The sequence below is a fragment of the Hyla sarda genome, chromosome 4 (genome assembly GCF_029499605.1).
Source record: "Hyla sarda isolate aHylSar1 chromosome 4, aHylSar1.hap1, whole genome shotgun sequence".
NCBI lineage: Eukaryota > Metazoa > Chordata > Amphibia > Anura > Hylidae > Hyla > Hyla sarda.
The window spans coordinates 361994836-362021577 of record NC_079192.1 but is presented as its reverse complement, the minus strand read 5'-3'; the positions used below and the strand labels follow the sequence as shown (position 1 = coordinate 362021577).

At 44.3% G+C, this 26742-nt stretch overlaps 1 long non-coding RNA gene across 1 annotated transcript in view; it reads right to left on the bottom strand.

Annotated features, from left to right (window-relative positions):
* The window catches only part of LOC130267234 (uncharacterized), a 47301-nt gene extending 20790 nt beyond the window's left edge, over positions 1–26511 (bottom strand). Inside the window, exons 1-3 of the long non-coding RNA XR_008843113.1 lie at positions 25765–26511; positions 17552–17605; positions 16952–17055 (exon numbers count right to left, since the gene is read on the bottom strand). This is a non-coding gene — a long non-coding RNA (uncharacterized LOC130267234). The remainder of the gene's footprint in view (positions 1–16951; positions 17056–17551; positions 17606–25764) is intronic.
* Positions 26512–26742: the final 231 nt, after the last annotated feature.

Here is a 26742-nt window from a genome sequence, read left to right as displayed (position 1 = left end):
CCCGGCGCGCGGCAGGATGCGAAATTCGCTGGGACGTATGAGTACGTCCGTGGTCCTTAAGGGGTTAAAGGGGTATTCCAGGATTTTTATATTTAACTATGCTACAGGGGCTGTAAAGTTAGTGTAGTTCATAATATAGTGTCTGTACCTGTGTGTGATGGTTTTCTCACAATTCTTATGTGATTTTCACCCCAATATTTATTTTTACCACCATACAAAATGACTGTTGTATCAGATTTTACCCAGGTTGTAAAGTGGCCGAGACCTGACTCACTAGTCAGCTGATGACAGGAAGCCTGTCTGCTTCAATGGGTGGAGCGATCGCTTGGTGGGAGAGAGATCAATCTTCAACTAATGCCACAGTAGGCACCCTTGTTGAAAAGCACAGGTTTTGAATGGATGCAGCTCATTTATGTTTCAATGGGTGGATGACTGATGTGTGGGAGGGAGGAATATGGAATTATGGGATTTGTAGGCAAAAAAGAAAAACTAAAAACAGGAAATGCCAGTTCACAAAAAGCTAGCCACAATGTTATGGTGGACTCACAACATAGCCATTTAGCCCCAAGACAAGCACAGATCCTTCCTAAGCATGTCCATTACTGCCTGCCAGGTACGTACTAAAATCACCTTATGTTGGATAACCCCTTTAACGTTTTCTCTAAACTCTACATTGAGCGTGGCTGGATTGGGTCTGTCTATATTATATAGATCTTCATAAAATGTTTTAAATGTCCCCGCAATCTCTGAGGGGTAATATGTTAACTTCTGTGATTTATTTTTTTTTTTTTGTATCTTCGGTATGTAAGATTTAATTATTTGTTCTTTAGCTGCCACAGTTAAGGCCCTACCGCATGGACATATGAGTTCAGTAATACAATAGTATTACTGAACTCATATGTCCATCTCCTACAATTTGATAGTTGTTTATGTGCTTCATTTAAAAGTCTGTATAAGTGAAAACAGTGAAGCAACTTTATCCATTTGTCATGAGTAAATGTATATTGAGTAAACGTATATTGATTATCCATGTTATTAAAGGGGTATTGCAGTGAAATTATTTTTTTATATGCTGCTGGGCATGATGTAAAAGCAACTTGGCCAATAACTGGCTGAGCTTTCAGGTTTATGCTTCGCGTCTCAGAAGCAGGGAGAAGAGACAAGTACCAGGGGATTAGAAGTCCATGGACTTGCAGCTTTGAGAGACTAAGGTAGGTAAGTATCAATTAGGTGAAGAGACGTGCAGCCCAACGGATCCTGAGGTTTCTTAAAGGCCTTCCGCCCCTCCCACAAATACGGATGATAAATTAGCTTTCAAATTAATTTTTGCAACATGTCGAGCAACATAAAAAATTATATTTCACTAGAACTCCTTTAATACTGCATGCCTAATATTGCGCCACAGTGAATGCTGTATCTGCTCCCGAATACTGTAAAAACCAAAACACCATTGACCTGTTGAGGCATGGACTTCACAAGATGTCTAAAGTTGCCTTGTGGTGTCTGGCATCAGAACTTTAATAGCAGATCTTTTCATTCCTGCAAGATGCTAAGTGGACTTTCATAAATTAGGCTTACTTTTTTTTTTTTTTTTTTTTTTTTTAAACATCCCACAAATAATCAATTAAATAAAAATCTAGGGAATCCAAAGGTCAAACTAACGCCGAGAACCAGGGCTGGACTGGGGATGTAAACTAGCCTTGGAAATATTTGCATATCAGCCCCACAGCATTGCATCACTGTGGAAGATAGTGGCAGCAGGGAAGGGACAGGAAAGCCTGGCATTTGATTTGCCAGGCTTCTGTAGCAGGACTCCGTGCCCTGACTTCACACAAGGTGTAAAGGTACAGCCACCGCGTGAGGAAAGCCTGGAATTTGTTTGGCCAGGCTTCTATAAAAAATAAAAAAAACTATGCTGCGGCTGCACCCTGAAGTCAGAGTACGCAGCTACACTATATAAGAGGTAAACCTGGTAAATCAAATTCTAGGCTTCCGCTACACAGGCATGAAGAGGGAAGCCTGGCATTTTATTTGTCAGGCTTCCGACTCAATCGTGTTGCGGGTTTGATGCTGTGCCCTTTGACTCAACCTTTGAGTGAACAGCACAGCATCAAAAGTGCAACACAACAGATTTAATAATAATAAATTTGTGTATATAAAATCAAACATTAGCAGTACATTTAAGATAGGAGCCACCAAGCAAAAAAGGGTGCAGTGAGTCTGTGAGGGACTGGGTACAAAACCTGTGCAGAGGAAAAGTTGCCCAGTTTCCCATAACAACCAATCAGATTCATTTTTGTCATTTTTCAAAGGCCTTTTAAACAGGCAATCTAAGCGGTTAGTATGGGCCACTAGTCAGCTTTTCATCTTCGTAGGTTTTGATTAGGGATCAGGGATGTGGAAATCCTATCGCCCAAAGCCCGGGACAAGTAGTTTTGGACGCCGGGCAGGTGAATTTTTTATAGATTTAGCCCTGTATCGGGCTAGCAGGGACAGACAGACTTCTCCATTATTTTTCTTTAATGCCGGTGTGAGGTGCAGGAGCCGATGCAAGTCTGCACCTCACACCGGCGCTCAGAGTGTATGGAGGGGGCAGTGGCGGCCCCCAGATGATTCCAGTAGCCGGGGGCCGCTGCTCAGAGCCCCCCAGCCGGTGTGAGGGGATCTCAGGAGCGAGGGCAGAGCACGTCTGCAGGAGAGAATTAAGCCACGCCCCCTCATCCCCCCTCCCGGAGGATGGAGAGCGCAGCTCTGCATAATACAAGAAGACGGGGAGAATGAGGACATACACAGCTCCTCCCTCCCCCACACACAGCCTCTCCCTTCCCCCTGCTCTGTCTACACAGGACGTCATTTATCACGGGGAGGTTTTAAGTATTCACAGGGGAAAATACAGAGCGGAAAGAGGACGTGTGTGAGGAGACTGCACTGCACTGGCTGGGGATTTCACCTCACACCAGCTCAGGTGAGGAGGCCGAGCATGCAGGCGGCGGGAAGGGTGGTTGTATATGTATGTAATGTATAATTAGGGGGAGGTGTATCAGCGGCGGGTGTATGTATGATGTGTGCATATGTATGATGTCTGTGTATATATGATGTGTGCATATGTATGGTGGATGTGTCATGTGTATATATAGTTACATAGTTAGTATGGTTGAAAAAAGACATACGTCCATCAAGTCCAACCAGGGAATTGAAGTGAAGGGTGTAAGGGGATAAGGGAAAGGGATATAGTTTTATAATTCTGCATAAGCATTAATGTTATTTTGTTCCAGGAATGTATCTAACCCTGTTTTAAAGCTGTTAATTGTTCCTGCTATGACCAGTTCCTGAGGTAGACCGTTCCATAAATTCACAGTCCTCACGGTAAAGAAGGCGTGTCGCCCCTTTAGACTAAACCTTTTCTTCTCCAGACGGAGGGAGTGCCCCCTCGTCCTTTGGGGGGGTTTAACCTGGAACAGTTTTTCTCCATATTTTTTGTATGGGCCATTTATATACTTATATACGTTTATCATATCCCCCCTTAAACGTCTCTTCTCAAGACTAAACAATTGTAACTCCTTTAATCGCTCCTCATAGCTAAGATGTTCCATGCCCCATATTAGTTTAGTCGCGCGTCTCTGCACCCTTTCCAACTCCGCAGTGTCCCTTTTATGAACAGGCGACCAAAACTGAAGTGTATATGTGTATGGTGTCTGTATGTGTGATGTGTGTATGATGTGGGGTGTATCAGCGGCGGGTGTATGTATAATGTATGCATATGTATGGTGTATGTGTCATGTGTATATATGATGTGTGTATGGTGTCTGTGTATGTGTGATGTGTGTATGTAATGTATGATATAGGGGGCAGCAGCAGGTGTATGTATGATGTGTGCATATGTATGGTGTATATTTAGGGTGTGAGTGTATGTGTATATATGATGTGTGTATGGTATAGGTGTGATGTGTGTATGTAATGTATGATGTGGGGGGGGGAGCAGCGGCAGGTGTATGTATGATGTGTCTATGTATGATGTATGTATTTACTGTATAATATAGGGGTCAGTGGCCCGGTGTATGTGTATGTATATGTGTATGCATGTATGTTTTGTTCAGGGGCGGACTGACAAGTGCTGTCAGTTGTGCCATCTCATTTTATTTATTTTCAGTGGCTTCTGGCCACCCAAACTAAATTGTACCCCCAGAATCCCCTGCCAACCAACCCCTTCATACTCCCCTGCCAACCAAGAGCCCCACAGATGGACGCAAACAAACCCGAACCAAAACTACAACTTTCAGCATGTTGCATCATAACATGCTGGGTTTTGCAGTTTTGGTTCGGGTCAGCTGCAGAGCCATAAGCTGCATCAGGGCATGCTGGGTGTTGTAGTTACTAACTGCAATTCCCAGTATTCCTTGACACAGCCTATAGTTCTGCAGCTGACACAAACCAAAACTACAACTCTCATCATGTTACACAATAACCTTAACTGTACTTCTATACAGTGCAACATGCTGCAACACCCACACAACCATAGGCTGCATCAGGGCATGCTGGGAGTTGTAGTTATCTAGTAACTAAATGCAACTTCCAGCATTTTCTGACACATAATTAGAGTAAATAAAATGCACCACATAAACTGGAGAAGCAGAACCCCCCCCCCCCCCAGTAACACAGCGTTGTTCAGTGGTTTCCAATCAAAAGACTCCATATATAAGTCCCTATGAAGATTGAAAATAGTGATTAAAATATTTTAAGTGCGTATATATGTGAATAAGCCCCTTTCCTAATAAAAGTTCCGATAAAAACTACAGATCATGTCACACAAGATTACCCTCATCCCTGTATATGGAAAAATTGGAGTTATAGGGGTCAGATGGGGGGGGGGGGGGGCAATTTCCTGGGCTTGCCTCGGGTGTAAAAGGAGCTAGCTACAGCTCTCCCGCCACTAATAGCCTGGCATGCTGCCGTGGCCGCTATTAAACCATTAGGTCACCGCTGTTAAAGTTGACAGCAGTGTCTAAAAGGATCTTATATCCATCCCTGGTTGTCTAGTGGGGTGGATCGTACTATTTTGGTTGAAATTATTTTATCTACCAGGACAAGTGGATTTTCTTGAGGGACAAGTAGATTGTGTTCCGCTTTAGTCCCTTGGACAAGTAGTTTTTTTTTTAATTTCCACACCCCTGAGGGATGCACCGAAAGGGAAAGTTTAGACTGTGCTTGGCCGAAAACCAAAATTGCATTGCCCTGCCCACTTTTTTCAATATAGTGTTGTGTCCTGGAACAGAACCTGGTTCTGTACAGTCCTAAAGTCCCCTCAGGTAGAGTCCCTCAGGTCCACAGGGCTCTCCTGCAGGGTTCCCCCCTAAGTCATGATATGGTATTGTCTTGTATATTAAGTATGTACAGCTATTGTATGTATTGTACAGTGAATGTAAGTAATATATGAAGGTTGTTAGGATATTTACCTTGTATAGGACCTTCCTAAGGTCATGTGATATGTCATGTGCTATGGGCTCACATGATATACCCAGAGTTCCAGGGACACAGGTAACCACAGGCAACCAGATACCAATGGGCTTTAGTCCAGCCCCCTGATATATAAGGGGCTGTAGTCTCCACATTCTCGCTCTTAGTTCCTGCTTTTTAGACCTGGACAAGAAAGCAAGTCAAGTCCAGCATATCTAGGACAAAGCCTATAAATCTGCAGCCACATCAAATCAGTGAATCAGTGAGTACAAGTCAAGTCTCTACAGTCCCTAACAAAGTCATAACAGTAGTACAGTGACCTGCATCATTATTACTGCAACTACAAGGGCGACATCCAGGGCAGCGGTGACAGTCTGGAGTGGCGGGGACAGGTGAGTATAACTTCCTATACTATACTGCACGGATCCCTCAACATACGATGGTTTCAACTAATGGTTAATTTGGAATGAATTACCATTGTATGTTGAGGGACCACTGTACTGCCTTCTTCAGTAAAGTTCCAGTTGAATCAAAACTCTGCTTTGGAATCTCATTTACTATATGCCGTTTTGGGTTGGTCGTTGGCGGTGCCCCACACCATACAACCACATCCTGGCGTCACGAACACTAGGGGTTAACAACATCTTGCCCCAGGGGTTAATACCATCTGGCCCTGCTACCTACACCGATACACCCCGTGGTCCTGCCATAACACCGGTGACTCACCACAATAGTTTTTGTAAAATTGTATTATCAGAATTTTTTAGTTCCTGATGTCACGTACTTGAAGGTGACAATGGAACACATTCGGGGTGGCTATAGAAGGTGCTGGCCGGGCTTGCAGCCACAGCACTGTCACTCACCATACATTGACTCCAGGATACACACCTATCTGGTTGCTATGGGCACCTACTCCATTTTTCCCCAGCACATTCCGATAAATCCCTCCCTTATATCGTAAAAAAATAAAAATAAAATCAGTATGCTTAAAATGTTATCTTCTGACCCCTATAACTTTCTTATTTTTCCCATATATGGGGTTGTATAGGAGCAAATTTTTTGCACTGTATTTTTTTTGTGTTCTGTATTTTTTATCAGTACCATTTTTCTTTTATTTTTGGATAACTTTTTATTTTCTGCTACATTAAGTGAACAAAAATCCGCAATTCTGTCCGTTGATTTTTTATTTTTTTTTTACATTTATGCCATTGACCGTGCGGTTTCAGTAACATTATATTTTAATAGTTCGGACATTTATGCACGTGGCGTTACCAAATATGTTTATTATTGTTAACTTTATTTTATTTGAAAAAAGGGGGGGGGTTATTTAATCTTTTATTTAGGGATAGGGTGGCAAGTGACATGTCACTCGTTAAAACAAGAGTGAAACTCCAACGCGTTTCGAGCAAACGCTCTTCGTCATGGCACTGATATCATGTCACACGGGGGTTTAAATAGCCACTGAATCATGTCAGGAACCCACCGCGAACAAAACCTCCCTGCCTTTATGAACAGGAAATGATGAATTTTGGCTGAGAAACATCCGAGCAGCAACCCATCCAGGTGGAAAAGAATTAGGGTGAGTAGAAGAGTTGATTAACTCTTTCCCAGCCACATACGACCCAAACAATCTTAGTGAGCTATTTAGTTATATTACACATAATATTTCAAAATATTTAGCATTTTTTGCCTTTACATTTTACAAATTTATTTTCACAATATTCTTTGTCCCCCATAGGGCAGTGTTTTCCACGGTGTGCCTCCAGTTGTTGCAAAACTACAACTCCCAGCATGCCCATACAGCCAATGGCTGTAGGGCATGCTGGGAGTTGTAGTTTTGTAACAGCTGGAGGCACACAGAAGTTTTTTTACTTCTGGACACTGATCAATGCTATTCTATAGGAGCCTATAGCACAGCACTGATCAGTGTTATCGGTGCTCCATTAATACAGGCTGCTAAGGATACCTGCATTATCGGAGTGTCGATCAAACAGGACAGATGAAGGTAGGGAACCTCCGTCCGTCCTCTCAGCTGATCGGTACCCCGCGGGTGTTCCGATCAGCTCCACTGAGCTACCGCAGATTGTTTTCGGCATTTTAGACTTTCATTTTTCTTTACAACTTAGTCATATTTTAGACAAAGCATTTGAAAATGGTATCATCAGTAAGAAAACGTGATGGTTTTATGTTGCCATATCCACAGATTCCTATCTTCTACATCATTACAAAAGTACACAACGACCCTCTCAATCCACCAGGACGCCCGATTGTGTCAGGGATCGACGAATTATGCGATCCCATCTGCAAATTTGTTGACTACTATTTGCAGCCTTTAGTTGAATGCTTTAGGTCATTCATAAAAGACACAATGGGCGCCCTGGCACGGATTGATGGAATTTACCTTGAGAAAGACATGTGCATAGTAACAGCAGACATGGAGGGCCTATATACATGCATTAACCATCAGGATGGCCTGAGGGCTACGAAGTTTTATTTTGAGTCCAATCAGTAGGATGCCGACATCTGCCAGCTTATTCTAGAACTATTAGAGTATATTTTGACTAAGTTTTTTTTTTACATTCAAAAACCATTTTATCTACAGAAATCGGGCACAGCCATGTTTGCTGCCTGCGCCCCTTCGTATACAAACCTCTACCTGGGATACCGGGAGAGGGGTTTGTTTCAGTGCGGAGAGGTGGAGGGGGGCTCCCATGTGCAGTGTTGGATAAGATATATAGACGATATTCTTTTTTGTATGGCAGGGGTCGGCATCCCAATTGAAGGACTACATGACAATACTTAACACCAATGACATTAATGTGAAACTTACTTACAAGACCAGCAGAGAATGCATTGAGTTTTTGGATATACAAAATAAATATAACACACATGATCTCTTGTCAACAGATGTATACCGCAAACCCACTGCCACCAATACCCTCCTGCATGCAGCCTCCTCACATTCCCCATCGACCATTAACCCCTTAAGGACGCAGGACGTAAATGTACGTCCTGGTGCGGTGGTACTTAACGCACCAGGACGTACATTTACGTCCTAAGCATAACCACGGGCATCGGAGCGATGCCCGTGTCATGCGCGGCTGATCCCAGCTGCTGATCGCAGCCGGGGACCCGCCGGCAATGGCCGACGCCCGCGATCTCGCGGGCGTCCGCCATTAACCCCTCAGGTGCCGGGATCAATACAGATCCCGGCATCTGTGGCAGTGCGCGATTTGAATGAATGATCGGATCGCCCGCAGCGCTGCTGCGGGGATCCGATCATTCATAACGCCGCACGGAGGTCCCCTCTCCTTCCTCCGTGCGGCTCCCGGCGTCTCCTGCTCTGGTCTGTGATCGAGCAGACCAGAGCAGAAGATGACCGATAATACTGATCTGTTCTATGTCCTATACATAGAACAGATCAGTATTAGCAATCATGGTATTGCTATGAATAGTCCCCTATGGGGACTATTCAAGTGTAAAAAAAAATGTAAAAAAATGTAAAAGTAAAAAAAAAGTGAAAAATCTCCTCCCCCAATAAAAAAGTAAAAAATCCGTTTTTTCCTATTTTACCCGCAAAAAGCGTAAAAAAGTTTTTTTATAGACATATTTGGTATCGCCGCGTGCGTAAATGTCCGAACTATTAAAATAAAATGTTAATGATCCCGTACGGTTAACGGCGTGAACGAAAAAAAAAAAAAAAAGTCCAAAATTCCTACTTTTTTAATACATTTTATTAAAAAAAAATTATAAAAAATGTATTAAAAGTTTTTTATATGCAAATGTGGTATCAAAAAAAAGTACAGATCATGGCGCAAAAAATGAGCCCCCATACCGCCGCTTATACGGAAAAATAAAAAAGTTATAGGTCATCAAAATAAAGGGATTATAAACGTACTAATTTGGTTAAAAAGTTTGTGATTTTTTTTAAGCGCAACAATAATATAAAAGTATGTAATAATGGGTATCATTTTAATCGTATTGACACTCAGAATAAAGAACACATGTCATTTTTACCGTAAATTGTACGGCGTGAAAACGAAACCTTCCAAAATCAGCATTATTGCGTTTTTCGTTTTAATTTCCCCACAAAAATAGTGTTTTTTGGTTGCGCCACACATTTTATGGCATAATGAGTGATGTCATTACAAAGGACAACTGGTTGCGCAAAAAACAAGCCCTCATACTAGTCTGTGGATGAAAATATAAAAGAGTTATGATTTTTAGAAGGCGAGGAGGAAAAAATGAAAACGTAAAAATTTTATTGTCTGAGTCCTTAAGGCCAAAATGGGCTGAGTCCTTAAGGGGTTAACCACATAGGGACGCAGGGCGTACAGGTACAACTTAGGTCCCTGGTACTAAAAGACCGGGGGCGTACCTGTACGCCCGTGGGAATTTCGGTCCCCGCCGCGTGCCGGGCAGGGACTGGACTAGGGTGACTGCTGATATCGATCAGGAGGTCTTATCCTACCGCCCCCAGCCCCCCCCCCCCCCCCCCCCCAATGTCAGTGAATTCACACCTGCGATTTTCGCCGATTCCTGGTCATTCGGGTCTATGGTGATTCGGTGACCCAGAAAATAAGGGGGATCGAGATTGTCCATGTCACCCATGATCCCCCTGAAGGGATAGGAGTGAGGTGGCAGGGGTGCCACCCCTCCTATCCCTGCTATTGGTCGTCAAGACGTGATGACCAATAGCAGATCGGGGGCGGGGTGGTTAACTCTCGATTTCCCCGTTTTGCCCACCCACAATAGGCGGGGCAGGACGGGGAAACCAACAAGAGGACCGGGGGAGAAATCCACTCACCCATCGGCGACGGCAGCGGACGATGATCGGACGATGATCGGCGGTGGCAGCGGGCGACGATCAGCAGAAGAAGAGGATGGATATGTGACTCCCTGGATCCTACAGAATGCGGTGAGTTGCCTAGCAACATCTGGAGGGCTACAGTCTGAGACCACTATACAGTGGTCTCTAAACTGTAGCCCTCCAGATGTTACAAAACTACAACTCCCAGCATGCCCAGACAGGTATTTGCTGTGTGTGCATACTGGGATTTGCAGTTTTGCAACAGCTGGAGGGCTACAGTTTGGAGAACACTGTGCAGTGATCCAACTGTGGCCCTCTAGATCTTGCAAAACTACAACTCCTAGCATGCCCACACAGCAGTTTGCTGCCTGTGCATGCTGGGATTTGTAGTTTTGCAACATCTGGAGGGCCAGTTTGTAGATCACTGTACAGTGGTCTCTAACTGTAGCCCTGCAGATGTTGCAAAACTGCAAATCCCAGCATGCCCAAACAGCAAACAGCTGTCTCGCCATGCTGGGAGTTGTAGTTGCATACCTCCAGCTGTTGCATAACTACATCTCCCAGCATGCCCTTCGGCGATCAGTACATGCTGGGAGTTGTAGTTTTGCAACAGCTGGAGGCACACTGGTTGGAAAATACTGAGTTAGGTAACTGAAGGTTTTCCAACCAGTATGCCTCCAGCTGTTGCAAAAGTACAACTCCCAGCATGCACAGTCTGTCAGTACATGATGGGAGTTGTAGTTTAACAGCTGGAGTTTTTCCCCCCCCATGTGAATGTACAGGGTACATTCAAACGGGCAGGTTTACAGTTAGTTTTCTGCTTAAAATTTTTCGCCGCAACGGAAACTCCTAGCGGAAAACTCACCATAAACGCCCGCCAGTGTGAATGTACCCTAAAAACACTACACTACACTAATACATAATAAAGGGTAAAACACTACATATACACCCCCTTACACTGTCTCCCCCCCAATAAAAATGAAAAAGGTATCGCAGTGTTTCCAAAACGGAGCCTCCAGCTGTTGCAAAACAACAATTCCTAGCATTTCCGGACAGCCACTGACTGTCCCTGTTTGGGAATCACTGGCGTAGAATACCCCTATGTCCACCCCTATGCAATCCCTATGTAGTCCTCAAATGTGCATGGCGCTCTCTCACTTCGGAGCCCTGTCGTATTTCAAGGAAACAGTTTAGGGTGACATATGGGGTATTTTCGTACTCTGGAGAAATTGCACTTCAAATTTTGGGGGGCTTTTTTCCATTTACCCCTTAGAAAAAGGAAAAGTTGGGGGCTACACCAGCCTGTTAGTGTAAAAAAAATAAAAAATGTTAGGGTGCATGCACACCACGTTTTTGCAATACAGTTCCTGTATCAGGTTTTTGATGAAAAACGGATTCCTCAAAACCTGACTAAACTGTATCAAAAAGTGTGTACAAATTTTAACCCATATACAGTTGAAAACCGTATACAGTTTGAAAAATGATGTCCGGTTGCATCCGTTTTTTAAGAAGAAAACGTATACGTTGTTAACTTTTCACTCCATTTTGAATAAAGTTTCACTTGTTTGATTGAATTTCCAAGAAAAATAACGTATGGTGAAAACCTGATGGAACAGTATGCACATACAGTTCTGTATGGTTCCCATTGACTCCCATGTAAAAAAAAAAAAAAACGTACACGGTTTAATACAGTTTTTCAACCGGACCAAAAAACGTGGTAGACTACAGTTTTGGGTAAAGGTAAAAAACTGGACAAAACCGTATGAGATGCAATACGGACTAAACCGGATGATACAGTTTACAATGTTCAGTCAATGCATACAGTTTTCTATACAGTTCCATACGGATTTAAACTTGAAACTGTATACGGGAACTGTATAGCAAACACGTGGTGTGCATGCACCCTTACACTAACATGCTGGTGTTGCCCCATACTTTTTATTTTTTGACAAGCGGTAAAAGCAGAAAAAAAGACCCCATATGTACGGCAATGCCCCATATGTGGGGGCGTAAAATGTTCTACGGACGCACAACAGGGCTCAGGAGTCAGAGCACACTATGTACATACTATGGCCTAAATTGGGTGGCTGATTTTACAGCGGTTCTGACAAACACAAAAAAAATTAATACCCACATACAAGGGGTATAGTGAGCCTTAACACCATACAGGTGTTTGACGAATTTTCATTAAAGTTGGATGGGAAAATGAGAAAAAAAATATGTTTTCACTAAAATGCTGGTGTTACCCTAAATTTTTCATTTTCACAAGGGAAAATAGGAAAAAAGCCTCCCATAATTTGTAACCCCATTTCTTCTGAGTAAGAAAATACCCCATATGTGGATGTAAAGTGCTCTGCGGGCGAACTACAATGCTCAGAAGAGAAGGAGCGCCTTTGGGATTTTGAAGAGAAAATGTATCCGGATTTGAAGGCCACGTGTGTTTACAAAGCCCCCATAGCGCCAAAACAATGGAGCCCCCCCCCCCCACATGTGACCCCCATTTTGGAAACTATACCCCTCACATAATGTAATAAGGGGTGCAGTGAGCATTTACGCCCCACAGGTGTCTGACAGATTTTTGGAACAGTGATCCGTGAAAATGAAAAATTTTATTTTTCATTTGCACAGCCCACTGTTCCAAAGATCTGTCAAACGCCAGTGGGGTGTAAATACTCACTGCACCCTTTATTAAATTCTGTGAGGGGTGTAGTTTCCAAAATGGGGTCACATGTGGGGGGGTCCACTGTTCTGGCACCACAGGGGGCTTTGTAAACGAACATGGCCTCCTACTTCCATTTCAAATAAATTCTCTTTCAAAAAACTCAATGGAGCTCCTCCTATTCTGAGCATTGTAGTGCGCCAGCAGAGCCCTTGACGTCAACACATGGAGTATTTCCATACTCAGAAGAAATGGGGTTGCATATTTTGGGGGTCATTTTCTACTATTACCCCTTGTAAAAATGTAAAATTTGGAGGAAAAACTGCATTTTAGTGAAAAAAATTTTTTTTTTTCATTTACACATCCAACTTTCACAAAAAGTCATCAAACACCTGTGGAGTGTTAAGGCTCACTGTACCCCTTGTTACGTTCCTTGAGGGGTGTAGTTTCCAAAATAGTATGCCATGTGTTTTTTTTTTTTTTTTCTGTTCTGGCACCATAGGGGCTTCCTAAATGTGACATGCCCCCCGAAAAATATTTCAGCAAAATTTGTTTTCTAAAAGCTAAAGGTGACTCCTTCTATTCTGAGCATTGTAGTTCGCCTGCAGAGCATTTTACGTCCTAACATGGGGTATTTATATACTCAGAAGAGATGGGTTTACAAATTTGGGGGGGGATTTTCTCCCATTTCTCTTTGTAAAAATGATAAATTTGGGGGAAAAACTGCACTTTAGTGAAATTTTTTTTTTTTTCATTTACACATCCGACTTTAACGAAAAGTTGTCAAACATCTGTGGGGTGTTAAGGCTCACTGGAACCCTTGTTACGTTCCTTGAGGGGTGTAGTTTCCAAAATAGTATGCCATGTGGGGGTTTGCTGCTGTTCTGGCACCATAGGGGCTTCCTAAATGTGACATGCCCCCCAAAAACCATTTCAGCAAAATTTACTCTCCAAAATCCCATTGTAGCTCCTTCCCTTCTGAGCCCTCTACAGCGCCCGCCGAACACTTGACATCCACATATGAGGTATTTCCTTACTCGAGAGAAATTGGGTTACAAATTTTGGGGGGCTTTTTCTCCTTTACCCCTTGTAAAAATAAAAAAAACTGTGTCTACAAGAACATCCGAGTGTAAAAAATGAAGATTTTGAATTTTCGCCTCCACTTTACTGCTATTCCTGTGAAATACCTAAAGGGTTAAAAAAAACTTTCTGAATGTCATTTTGAATACTTTGAGGGGTGCAGTTTTTATAATGGGGTAATTTATGAGGAATTTTTTATAAGAAAGCCCTTCAAATCCACTTTAAAATTAACTGGTCCCTGAAAAATTCCGATGTAGAAAATTTTGTGAAAAATTAGAAAATTGCTGCTATACTTTGAAACCCTCTGATGTCGTCCAATAGTAAAAACATGTCAACTTTATGATGAAAGTATAAAGTAGACATATTGTATATGTGAATCAAAATATAATTTATTTGGAATGTCTGTTTTCCTTACAAGCAGAGAGTTTCAAAGTTAGACAAATTTTCTCTTCAAAATCACAATGGCGCTCCTTCTCTTCTGAGCATTGTAGTTCGCCCGCAGAGGACTTTACATCCACATATGGGATATGATCTTACTCAGAAGAAATGGGGCTACAAATTTTGGGGGGCTTTTTTCCTATTTTCCCTTGTGAAAATGAAAAATTGAGGGTAACACCAGCATTTTAGTGAAAAAATTTTTTTTTTCTCATTTTCCCATCCAACTTTAATGAAAATTCGTCAAACACCTGTATGGTGTTAAGGCTCACTATACCCCTTGTTACGTTCCGTGAGGGGTGTAGTTTCCAAAATGAGGTCACATGTGGGTATTTCTTTATTTGCATTTAGAACCACTGTAAAATCAGCCACCCCTGTGCAAATCATCAATTTAGGCCTCAAATGTACATGGTGCACTCTCACTCCTGAGCCTTGTTGTGCGCACGCCCCCCCGAGCATTTTACGCCCACATATGGGGTATTTCCGTACTCAGGAGAAATTGCTTAACAAATTTTGGGGGTCTTTTTCCTTTTACCTCTTGTGAAAATAAAAAGTATGGGGCAACACCAGCATGTCAGGCTGGTGTAGACCCCAACTTTTCTTTTTCATAAGGGGTAAAAGGAGAAAAAGCCCCCAAAATTTGTAGTGCAAGTACGGAGATACCCCATATGTGGCCCTAAACTGTTTCCTTGAAATACGACAGGGCTCCAAAGTGAGAGAGCGCCATGCGCATTTGAGGACTAAGTTAGGGATTGCAAAGGGGTGGATATAGCGGTATTCTACGCCAGTGATTCCCAAACAGGGTGCCTCCAGCTGTTGTAAACTCCCGGCATGCCTGGACAGTCAGTGGCTGTCCGGAAATGCAGGGAGTTGTTGTTTTGCAACAGCTGGAGGCTCCGTTTTGGAAACTGCCGTACAATACATTTTTCATTTTTATTGGGGGGGACAGTGTAAAGGGGTGTATATGTAGTGTTTTACTTTTTATTATGTGTTAGTGTAGTGTAGTGTTTTTAGGGTACATTCACACTGGCGGCGGTTTACAGTGAGCTTACCGCTAGGAGTATGCGCTGCGGTGAAAAATTTGCCGCAGCTCATACTTGAAGCAGGAAACTTACTGTAAACCTGCCCATGTGAATGTACCCTGTACGTTCACATGGGGGGGGGGGGGGGGGCAAACCTCCAGCTGTTTCAAAACTACAACTCCCAGCATGCACTGACAGACAGTGCATGCTGGGAGTTGTACTTTTGCAATAGCTGGAGGCCCACTGGTTGGAAAATCTTCAGTTAGGTTCTGTTACCTAACTCAGTATTTACCAGCCAGTGTGCCTCCAGCTGTTGCAAAACTACAACTCCCAGCATGTACTGATCGCAGAAGGGCATGCTGGGAGATGTAGTTATGCAACAGCTGGAGGTACGCAACTACAACTCCCAGCATAGCGAGACAGCCGTTTGCTGTTTGGGCATGCTGGGATTTGCAGTTTTGCAACATCTGTAGGGCTACAATTTAGAGATCTCCAAACTGTGGACCTCCAGCTGTTGCAAAACTACAGATCCCAGCATGCCCAGACAGCAAACTGCTCTTTGGGCATGCTAGGAGTTGCAGTTTTGCAACATCTGGAGGGCCACAGTTAGAGATCACTGCCAGTGATCTCCAAACTGGGGCCCTCCAGCTGTTGCAAAACTAAAAATCCCTGCATGCCCAAACAGCTGTCTGGGCATGCTGGGAGTTGTAGTTTTGCAACATCTAAAGGGTTACAGTTTAAAGACCACCGTATAGTGGTCTCAAACTGTATCCTCCAGATGTTGCTAGGCAACTTACCGGCTTCCATCGGATCCAGGGAGCCTGCCGCACGACATCGCCGGACTCCGATCTCCTCCACCAATGGTCGCCCGCAGCCTCGCCCGCGGTGTAAGTGGACGTCGGCGCCGGTCCTCTGTCGGTTCCCCGTTCTGCCCCGCCTATTGTGGGTGTGCAGAACGGGGAAACCGAAAGTAAAGCCCCCCGCCCCCGATCTGCTATTGGTGGTCGCGTCTAGACCACCAATAGCAGGGATAGGAGGGGTGGCACCCCTGCCACCTCACTCCTATCGGTTCAGGGGGATCGTGGGTGTAATATTCCGGGTCACCGAGTCACCATAGACCCGAATGACCTGGAATAGCCGCAAATCGCAAGTGTGAATTCACTTGCAATTTTCAGCGATCACCGACATGGGGGGGGTGTGATGACCCTCCTGGGCATTTGCGCGGGTTGACCGCTGATCGATATCAGCAGTCACCCCCGTTCTGTCCCCGCCCGGCAGGGACCGAAATTCCCATGGACGTAAGCGTACGTCCTTGGTCCTAATCTACCAGGATGCTTAGACGTACGCGTACGTCCATGGTCCTTATGGGGGTTAAGGTATAAATGGGCTGGGTCATTAAGGGGTTAAAGCAATACCAACAGAACAATTCCTACGAGTACGCAGAATTTGTTCCTCAGACGAGGACTTTAAGAAACAGAGTAAAATACTTACCAAACGTTTCCTCCAGCGTGGTTACAGCAGACGATCCCTTAAAAAAGCCTATCAGAGAGCTCAGCATGCCTGCAGGGAAGATCTTCTCCAAGGTAGGACCAAAACTGAAAAAATAAACAAAGTAATAATGTGAGAATTATTTCCACATATAATTGTACATGGGAGCAAATGAGGTCCTGTGTCCATAACAATTGGGCAATTCTACAGACAGACCCGTTGGTAGCAGCTACTTTACCTGAAAGTGCCCAAATGACAGCCAGACGGAGTCGTAATTTACACGATATGCTAGTCAAAAGCCACTATATATCCAAGACCCCAAATTTGTTCGGGTCAAAAGGACCCACAGTGGGATGTTACCTCTGTGGCCAGTGCCACGCTTGCAGTAACATCCAGCGGGCCTCAGATTTTTGTTCAGCAGATGGCCAACGTCATTTTGAAATTCCCCAGTATGTCTCATGCAGTAGCACCTATGTGATTTATTATGCCACATGTGGATGTTCTAAAATATATATTGGACTTACGTCCAGAGAATTACGCATAAAAACGAGGGAGCATGTACGAGACATACTGGTGACAAAAGAGGTAGAAGATGTCACCCACCTCAAAACACTTCCAAGACATTTCAGCGAGTTTCATAGCTCAGATCCCATGTCCCTAAAATTAAAGGAAAATAATGTTTAAACATGAATATTAGAGGTGGAAATTACAAAAAAAATCCTTGCCCAAAATGAGGCTAGGTGGATAGTGAAATTGGGCACAATGGTACCCAACGGTTTAAACGAGCAACTTAATTTTTCACAATTCCTATAGGTCTTCCTTGTCTTTGTACAGATATTTGCCTTGATTTTAATGCTATCTTCTTTTCTTCTAAGGTTTTAATTGTTTGGATTTTTCTCCATCTACATCAACCAGCTCCCTGTATATCTACCATTGGCCACAGCCCATGATCCATGAAGTATCTTATCCTACCAAGACTATGCTGCTAGACAGTACATCTATTTACTATACTATTTATTATATTTTGTACCTGACTATATTGTAACATAGTAATAAATATACTCTTGCACCGTCACTTTAAATGAACATATATTTTTAGGCCTCTTGGCTAGGTGATATAGCATAATGCGTAGGTGTTACTTTAGTTTGAGTGGTCTGCCATATTTGAGTATATAATTTAGGAGTAGGATTGCAGCCCACTATATACATTTTTAGTCATATTCCCATGTGGGAGTATAAAATCATCCAGACCCCCCTTTTTTAGTATATTGTTATTCGCATATTTATTCTGCAATCTTTTAAAAAAATTTTTCCTTTCCCCTCACATACCGTATATACTCGAGTATAAGCCGAGTTTTTCAGCACAATTTTTCCTGCTGAAAACGCCCCCTCTCGGCTCGGCCTCGAGTGAACAAAAAAACTTTCTGGCCTGTAAATCCCTTCTCAGTGGTCTTCAACCTGCAGACCTCCAGATGTTGCAAAACTACAACTCCCAGCATGCCCGGACAGCCATCGGCCATCCAGGCATGCTGGGAGTTGTAGTTTTGAAACATCTGGAGGTCCGCAGGTTGAAGACAACTGCGGCCTTCGTCATCATCCAGACCCCCCTTTTGTTTTCTACTCACCTCCCCTCGGTGGGAAGGAAGGGTGAGCTGGTCCGGGACATCTATGCTGCAGAGACCGACCGGTGAGGAGGGCTAGTCGTTCCGGGCTGTCCATCTTCACCGGGAGGCTCTCTTCTCCGCTCCGGCCCCGGACTAGTGACGCTGCATTGACGCCTCCGCGCAGGGACGTTGATGCGCACGGACGTGAAGTGCGTGGCGTCGTCAAGGCAACATCACTACTCCGGGGCCGGAGCGGAGAAGAGAGCCTCCCAGTGAAGATGGACAGCTCGGAACTACTAGCCCTCCCCACCGGACGGCCTCTGCAGCATAGATGGCCCTTCCCACCAAGGGGAGGTGAGTAGAAAACAAAAGGGGGGTCTGGATGATCACGAAGGCCGCAGTGGTCTTCAACTTGCGGACCTCCAGATGTTTCAAAACTACAACTCCCGGCATGCCCGGACAGCTGATGGCAGGCGGTGATGATGAAGGGGGGGTGATGACGGGGTGATGATGATGTGGGTGTTAACGACGGGGGGCTGGACGATGACAGGCGGTGATGATAAAGGGGGGTGGGGATGATGACGGGGTGATGATAACCAGGGTGATGATAATGGGGGTCTGGATGATGCCAGGGGGGGGATGATGACATGGGGGGATGATGTATTTCCCACCCTAGGCTTATAGTCGAGTCAATAACTTTTCCTGGGTTTTTGGGGTGAAATTAGGGGCCTCGGCTTATATTCAGGATGGCTTATACTCAAGTATATACGGTATTTGATCACATTCATATATACTTTTCTAATTGGATTAACATACTTTTTGTACACAATTGGTTGTACTTTTTTTTTTCACACAGGGGTTTTTATATAGCTTCCATCCTTATGATGGTCTTATCATTGATCCAAAAAAATATAATTTTTTTCTACTTACTAATTTATTCATATTTTTCACATTTTGATTCACTATGGATCTTAATGAATTTATTCTCGGCATACATTAGCCATACAGCCCCATATACGGGGTAATTTTCATTTTTTTGTTTTATTTATTTATATTTCTTCACATGCTATACACGTCACTTTATGTTTTAATGGGTTTCTGCACATTATTATTATTATTTTCATGGGTTATCTATAGTTGGAATGTAACTATGTATTATAGTATAGGCAGCCACCTCCGAGACATATTTTTATGTGTGGTTATTCTTTATCATTATTGTACTATGGACACATGGTATACAATAATTTATTGTATTGATACCGCCTATACATGGAAAGCAGTAGTGGGAGGCTCTATTTAGCTACAGGACATCCTTGCAGTTTAGGTAGTGCATATAGGGTTAAATACCTGATAGCACATCATATACTTCTTACGTAATTGCCGATCTCCGCTTGTGCGCATGCGCGGAGCCCGATTCTTGGCACGGACTCCCCGGGCGTCAAGAGGCCGCGCGCGCAGGTCCGGATGTGAATCATCCGAGACCTGCGTGTAGCGGCTGTGACGAGGCGGGGAGCGCCGTATGTTTCCGGGTCAGGGCCTTGCGCATGCGCCGTGTTGCGCAAACTAATGCCAATAGGCATGGTATATAAGGGAGCATAACCGACACAGAGGTAGAGTCCCTTGAGAAAGTCGGGTGACGAAACGTGCGTTGGGACGGTGCAGACAAGTGTCCACTATGGGTAAGTGAGGAGGCATATTATTGCTTGGCATTTTATTCTGGATGCAGTGTGTTACATACTACAGAGCAGGCAGCTAAGATCTGGTCATGGGTTGGTAGTTTATACCCCCTCTGTATTACACGCATACCGCATAGAGCCTCTAACTACTGCTCCCACCTCACTTGGTACATGGTTTGTTATTGTAACTTATATTCACTACTTGTCTCACCTACATATTAGGGTTGATTCTGTTCACACATTCATATTGTTTTAGATACTATTGTTGGTATTTTGTCTTATTTCCTTTTAGTCACATGTGGTGACTTTTTAACATGTACTTAATCTAATAAAATCTGTAAATTTAAAGTTGTTTAGTAGCAATTGCTCTTGATCTCTTTCATTTTGGTTTAAGTAGTTATGGAGCTATACTGACTTACTAGTATTTAGACCCTCAGCACGCAGTAAGCATAAAACGTGGATTGCAAAATACAAAATAACTTTTTGGTGCTGAACTTTTTTGTGTCTAACTTTCATCGAGGCGTCTAAAGGGTTAATGCCAGACCTCACATGGGTCAGTGATGTCCGGCATTAGCCAATATGGAGCGAGCTCAGCTCCTGAGCTCGCTTCATACGCCCGCCTGCGCCATATACACACGGCGGTCAGCCGTGTAAGGGTTAAGTCACCTCCTCCCAGCACTCTGCATTGCTGGGAAGAGTGACAGTGGGCCCGTAATGGAGGGGCAAAATTGCGCTGCACAAGACCTGGAGAAGAGAGGGGGAGGGGCCTGGACCATGCCGTACGAGACCCAAGGGGGGAAGGGGAACCTGGGCCATGCCGCATGTCACCTGGGGAAGAGGGGAGCCTGGAACACGCCCACACACAACCCGGGGGGGGGGGTTCTGCACCTTACACTGGAGAGGGTATAAGTTGAAAGCCATGCCCCTATTTTAGGCCACGCCCACCAAAATTATCGGCAGGAAATCCCCTTAGCCGAAAAGGCTGAAAAGGGGCATATTCGGTCGATAATTTTCAGCAGCTGAAATTTCGGTGCATCCCTAGTTTTGATAAATGTCCCTATAAGTCTCAATAAAGATGCAAAAGCAAGTCAACTGCGGTAGAGCCTTACATTAGGATTGGGATACTGCAGGACCAAATGAAAAACGTGTGGGCATGGGTGGGAATAAGGCTGATGTGGGCAGGAGTAGGTGGACAGGTTCCCTTTAACTATAGTTGAATATATAAAATATTAATACTTAATTTAAAAAACTATTAACAAATTGTAAAAGAAGAAAACCAAACTGCTCCCTTTCCTCACACAGTAGTAACGGTAGGTTCCCCCCCCCCCCAACCCCAGCCCACATAACAGGTCTCTCCTACACACACACACACACACACAGGGCTGCCATCAGGAATTTTGGGGCCCCTTACACAGCTAAAGACCTGGGCCCGCCCCGACTCCGCCCATAGGCCCCTAACTCCGCCCCTAGACCTCTCCTACGACCCACACCCAATTTTTTATGTATTTCTTCTTAGTACTACAAAGAAAGGCCGATAGGGCCGATGCCCGGCATTAACCCTTTAGACGCCGCCATCAAAGTTGATCGCAGCATCTAAAACAAAAGTATCCCGGCAGCTCAGCGGAGCTGATCGGGACTATAGCGACAAAATCGCGATGTCCCGATCAACTTACCGGACGACAGGAGGGTCCTCACCTGCTTCTCTGTTGTCGGATCGGCGATCTACTGCTCCCTGCCTGCGCAGCAGGCTAGAGTAGTAGAGCGCCGGTTACACTGATCAATGCTATGCAATGGCATAGCACTGAACAGTGTATGCAATCAGAAGATTGCATGCTTTAGCCCCCTATGGGGGCAAAAAATAAATAAATAAATAAATAGTGTACATTTTTTTAATAAAAGTTCATTAACCCCTTAACGACGCAGGACGTATATTTACGTCCTGCGCCGTCTCCCGCGATATGAAGCGGGATCGCGCCGCGATCCCGCATCATATCGCGTCGGTCCCGGCGCTAATCAACGGCCGGGACCCGCGGCTAATACCACACATCGCCGATCGCGGCGATGTGCGGTATTAACCCTTTAGAAGCGGCGGTCAAAGCTGACCGCCGCTTCTAAAGTGAAAGTGACCCGGCTGCTCAGTCGGGCTGTTCGGGACCGCCGCGGTGAAATCCCGGCGTCCCGAACAGCTGATCGGACACCGGGAGGGCTCTTACCTGCCTCCCCGGTGTCCGATCGACGAATGACTGCTCCGTGCCTGATATCCAGGCAGGAGCAGTCAAGCGCCGATAATGCTGATCACAGGCGTGTTAATGCACGCCAGTGATCAGCATAGGAGATCAGTGTGTGCAGTGTTATAGGTCCCTATGGGACCTATAACACTACAAAAAAAATGTAAAAAAAAAGTGTTAATAAAGGTCATTTAACCCCTTCCCTAATAAAAGTTTGAATCACCCCCCTTTTCCCATAAAAAAAATAACAGTGTAAAAAAAATAAAAAATAAACATATGTGGTATCGCCGCATGCGTAAATGTCCGAACTATAAAAATATATCATTAATTAAGCCGTACGGTCAATGGCGTACGCGCAAAAAAATTCCAAAGTCCAAAAAAGCGTATTTTGGTCACTTTTTATACCATTAAAAAATGAATAAAAAGTGATCAAAAAGTCCGATCAAAACAAAAATCATACCGATAAAAACTTCAGATCACGGCGCAAAAAATGAGTCCTCATACCGCCCTGTACGTGGAAAAATAAAAAAGTTATAGGGGTCAGAAGATGACATTTTTAAACGTATAAATTTTCCTGCATGTAGTTATGATTTTTTCCAGAAGTGCGACAAAATCAAACCTATATAAGTAGGGTATCATTTTAACCGTATGGACCTACAGAATAATGATAAGGTGTAATTTTTACCGAAATATGCACTGCGTAGAAACGAAAGCCCCCAAAAGTTACAAAATGGCGTTTTTTTTCCGATTTTGTCGCACAATGATTTTTTTTCCCGTTTCGCCGTGCATTTTTGGGTAAAATGACTAATGTCACTGCAAAGTAGAATTGGTGACGCAAAAAATAAGCCATAATATGGATTTTTAGGTGGAAAATTTAAAGGGTTATGATTTTTAAAAGGTAAGGAGGAAAAAACAAAAGTGCAAAAACGGAAAAACCCTGAGTCCTTAAGGGGTTAACCCCTTAAGGACCGGGGTTTTTTCCGTTTTTGCATTTTCGTTTTTTGCTCCTTGCCTTTAAAAAATCATAACTCTTTCAATTTTGCACCTAAAAATCCATATGATGGCTTATTTTTTGCGTCACCAATTCTACTTTGTAATGACGTCAGTCATTGTGCCCAAAAATCTACGGTGAAACGGGAAAAAAAATCATTGTGAGACAAAATTGAAAAAAAAAACGCCATTTTGTAACTTTTGGGGGCTTCCGTTTCTATGTAGTACATTTTTCGGTAAAAATGACACCTTACCTTTATTCTGTAGGTCCATATGATTAAAATGATACCCTACTTATACAGGTTTGAATTTGTCGCACTTCTGGAAAAAATCATAACTTCATGCAGAAAAATTTATATGTTTAAAATTGTCATCTTCTGACCTCTATAACTTTTTTATTTTTCCGTCTATGGGGCGGTATGAGGGCTCATTTTTTGCGCGTGATCTGAAGTTTATAACGGTACCATTTTTGCATTGATAGGACTTATTGATCGCTTTTTATTCATTTTTTCATGATATAAAAAGTGACCAAAAATGCACTATTTTGGACTTTGGAATTTTTTTGCGCGCACGCCATTGACCGTGCGGTTTAATTAACGATATATTTTTATAATTCGGACATTTCCGCACGCGGCGATACCATTTATGTTTATTTTTATTTTTAATTACACTGTGTTTTTTCTTTTATGGGAAAAGGGGGGTGATTCAAACTTTTAATAGGGAAGGGGTTAAATGATGTTTATTCACTTTTTTTTTGCAGTGTTATAGGTCCCATAGGGACCTATAACACTGCACACACTGATCTTTTACATTGATCACTGGTTTCTCATAAGAAACCAGTGATCGATGATTCTGCCGCATGACTGCTCATGCCTGGATCTCAGGCACTGAGCTGTCATTCGGCGATCGGACAGCAAGGAGGCAGGTAGGGGCCCTCCCGCTGTCCTGTCAGCTGTTCGGGATGCCGCGATTTCACCGCGGCTATCCCGAACAGCCCACTGAGCTAGCCGGCATGCTTTTGGTTTCACTTTAGACGCGGCGTTCAACTTTGAACGCCGCGTCTAAAGGGTTAATAGCGCGCGGCACAGCGATCAATGCCGCGCGCTATTAGCCACGGGTCCCGGCCGTTGTTAGAGGCCGGGCCCGAACCGCTATGACGCGGGGCCACGCCGTGGCCCCGCGTTATAGATCGGGAGTGGACACATGACGTTCCAGTACGTCATGTGTCCTTAAGGGGTTTTAAAGGGGTACTCCGGTGGAAAACTTTTTTTTTTTTTTTTAAATCAACTGGTGGCAGAAAGTTAAACAGATTTGTAAATTACTTCTATAAAAAAATCTTAATCCTTCCAGTACTTATTAGCTGCTGAATACTACAGAGGAAATTATTTTCTTTTTGGAACACACAGCTCTCTGCTGACATCACGAGCACAGTGCTCTCTGCTGACATCTCTGTCCATTTTAGAAACTGTCCAGAGCAGCATATATTTGCTATGGGGATTTTCTCCTACTCTGGACAGTTTTTAGATGTCAGCAGAGAGCACTGTGCTCGTGATTCAGCAGAAAGCTGTGTCCCCCCCCCCCCCCCCCTATCTCCTGCACGGGATCGGAGAAGTTGGCTGGAAGGGGGGCATGCCGTACCCCGCACATAGTGCCATCCGACACGCCCCTCTATGTACCCCATAGAGATACATGGAGGGGGTGTGCCGGCAGCGGCTTCATGCGGGGTACAGACGTCAGCTTCCGGCAAACTGCTGGGGCCCCGTGCTTGGACCTCCCACGATCTATAACTTATCCCCTATCCTTGGAAAGGGGATGTTATTTTTTACCAGACTACTGCTTTAACAGAGGGGCCTACCCAAACTATATGGAAGCAAGCAGCTACTATGAACAGAGAGGCCTACCCAAACTATATAGGTGGCTTAATATAATTGAGGTAGGCCCCTCTGTTAATAGTTGCCCCCATAGTTGTGGTAGGCCCCTCTCAGAGAGGCCTTCAACTATATTGGGGGGAAACTATTAGCAAAGAGGGGCCTACAACAACTATATGGGCCGGGGCACAACTTCCACTATATAGTTGTTGTAGGCCCCTTTTTGCTGCAAATGGTTGCCCCCATTAGTTTATGCCTGAATGCCTCCGAGTCTTCATCAAATCTTTTGCCCAGGCACTGGCAGCAGGCCCCAGATCAGCTCAGCTGCCAGTGCCACCTGCTGCGCTATGCAACTGCTCGCCTCCCAGCCCCAAATGATCATATATTTAGATTTTATATACATTTATTATGGCGCCGGCATTGCGCTAATTTAGGACTGCCACCACTCACCTATTCACCATCCTTACTGACAGCGGAGCTGCGGACGGCGCAGCTGACTTTCTCAGGAGGCAGAAGACAGACTCTCCTCTGCTCAGCCTCCGCCACAGCGCTACTGTGAGGCCGCGGCTGTATCAATGCGCAGGCAGCGCAGCGGCCATGCGGGTGTAAGTAGCACCTCCCGCCGACCACTGCAAACTTAAAGAGACAGGCCCAATGTGCAGAAGCAGCATCGTCGTCGTGTGTGACCCAAGATAACTGTAAGTTATCAGTCAGGAGTGGGTGGCGGGCCCACTCACTGACTAAAAAAGAAAAAAAAAATGTCCAGGGTCTAGGTAGCACCCGTCAAATAGCCTTCACTGCTTTGCTTTTTCCCCATAATGCCTCCTTTTCCCTAGGTAAGTGACTCACATGCACCTGGCTGTCCACATAAAAAAAGATTCATCAGACCAATTCAGCTTAGTCTATTGCTCCATAGTTCAGTTCTGAGACTTTTAGTAGTCAGTGGCATTGCTAGGGAGGTGCGGGGGGTGTGGACCACACAGGGTGACAACCACAAATAGGGTGACAACACCAAGTGGGAAGGAATCCCACAATGGTGTCACCCCATCCACCCTTCACTGCCTACATACAGAAGTGTTTCCCAAGCAGTGTGCATCCAGCTGTTGCAAAACTACAGCTCCCAGCATTCCTAGAGGTCATCAGCATGCTCCAAAGGTTGTCCGGACATGCTGGGAGTTGTAGTTTTGCCATATCTGTAGGCACCCAGCTTGAGAGACATTGCCATACACACAGCGATCTCGGCCTCCTGCTTAGCTCCTCCCTCCCTTGCTGGTCATGTGATCACAGACTCAAACGGAGGCTTGCTGGGGTCAAAGTAAAGGTTACACAGGTAACATTATAAATATTGTGCCCCTGACCCCTGCCGTTCCTCACTACCCCCCCCCTTCTGAAATCTAACCCTGTACTGTTTTGTAATTCAATATTAAC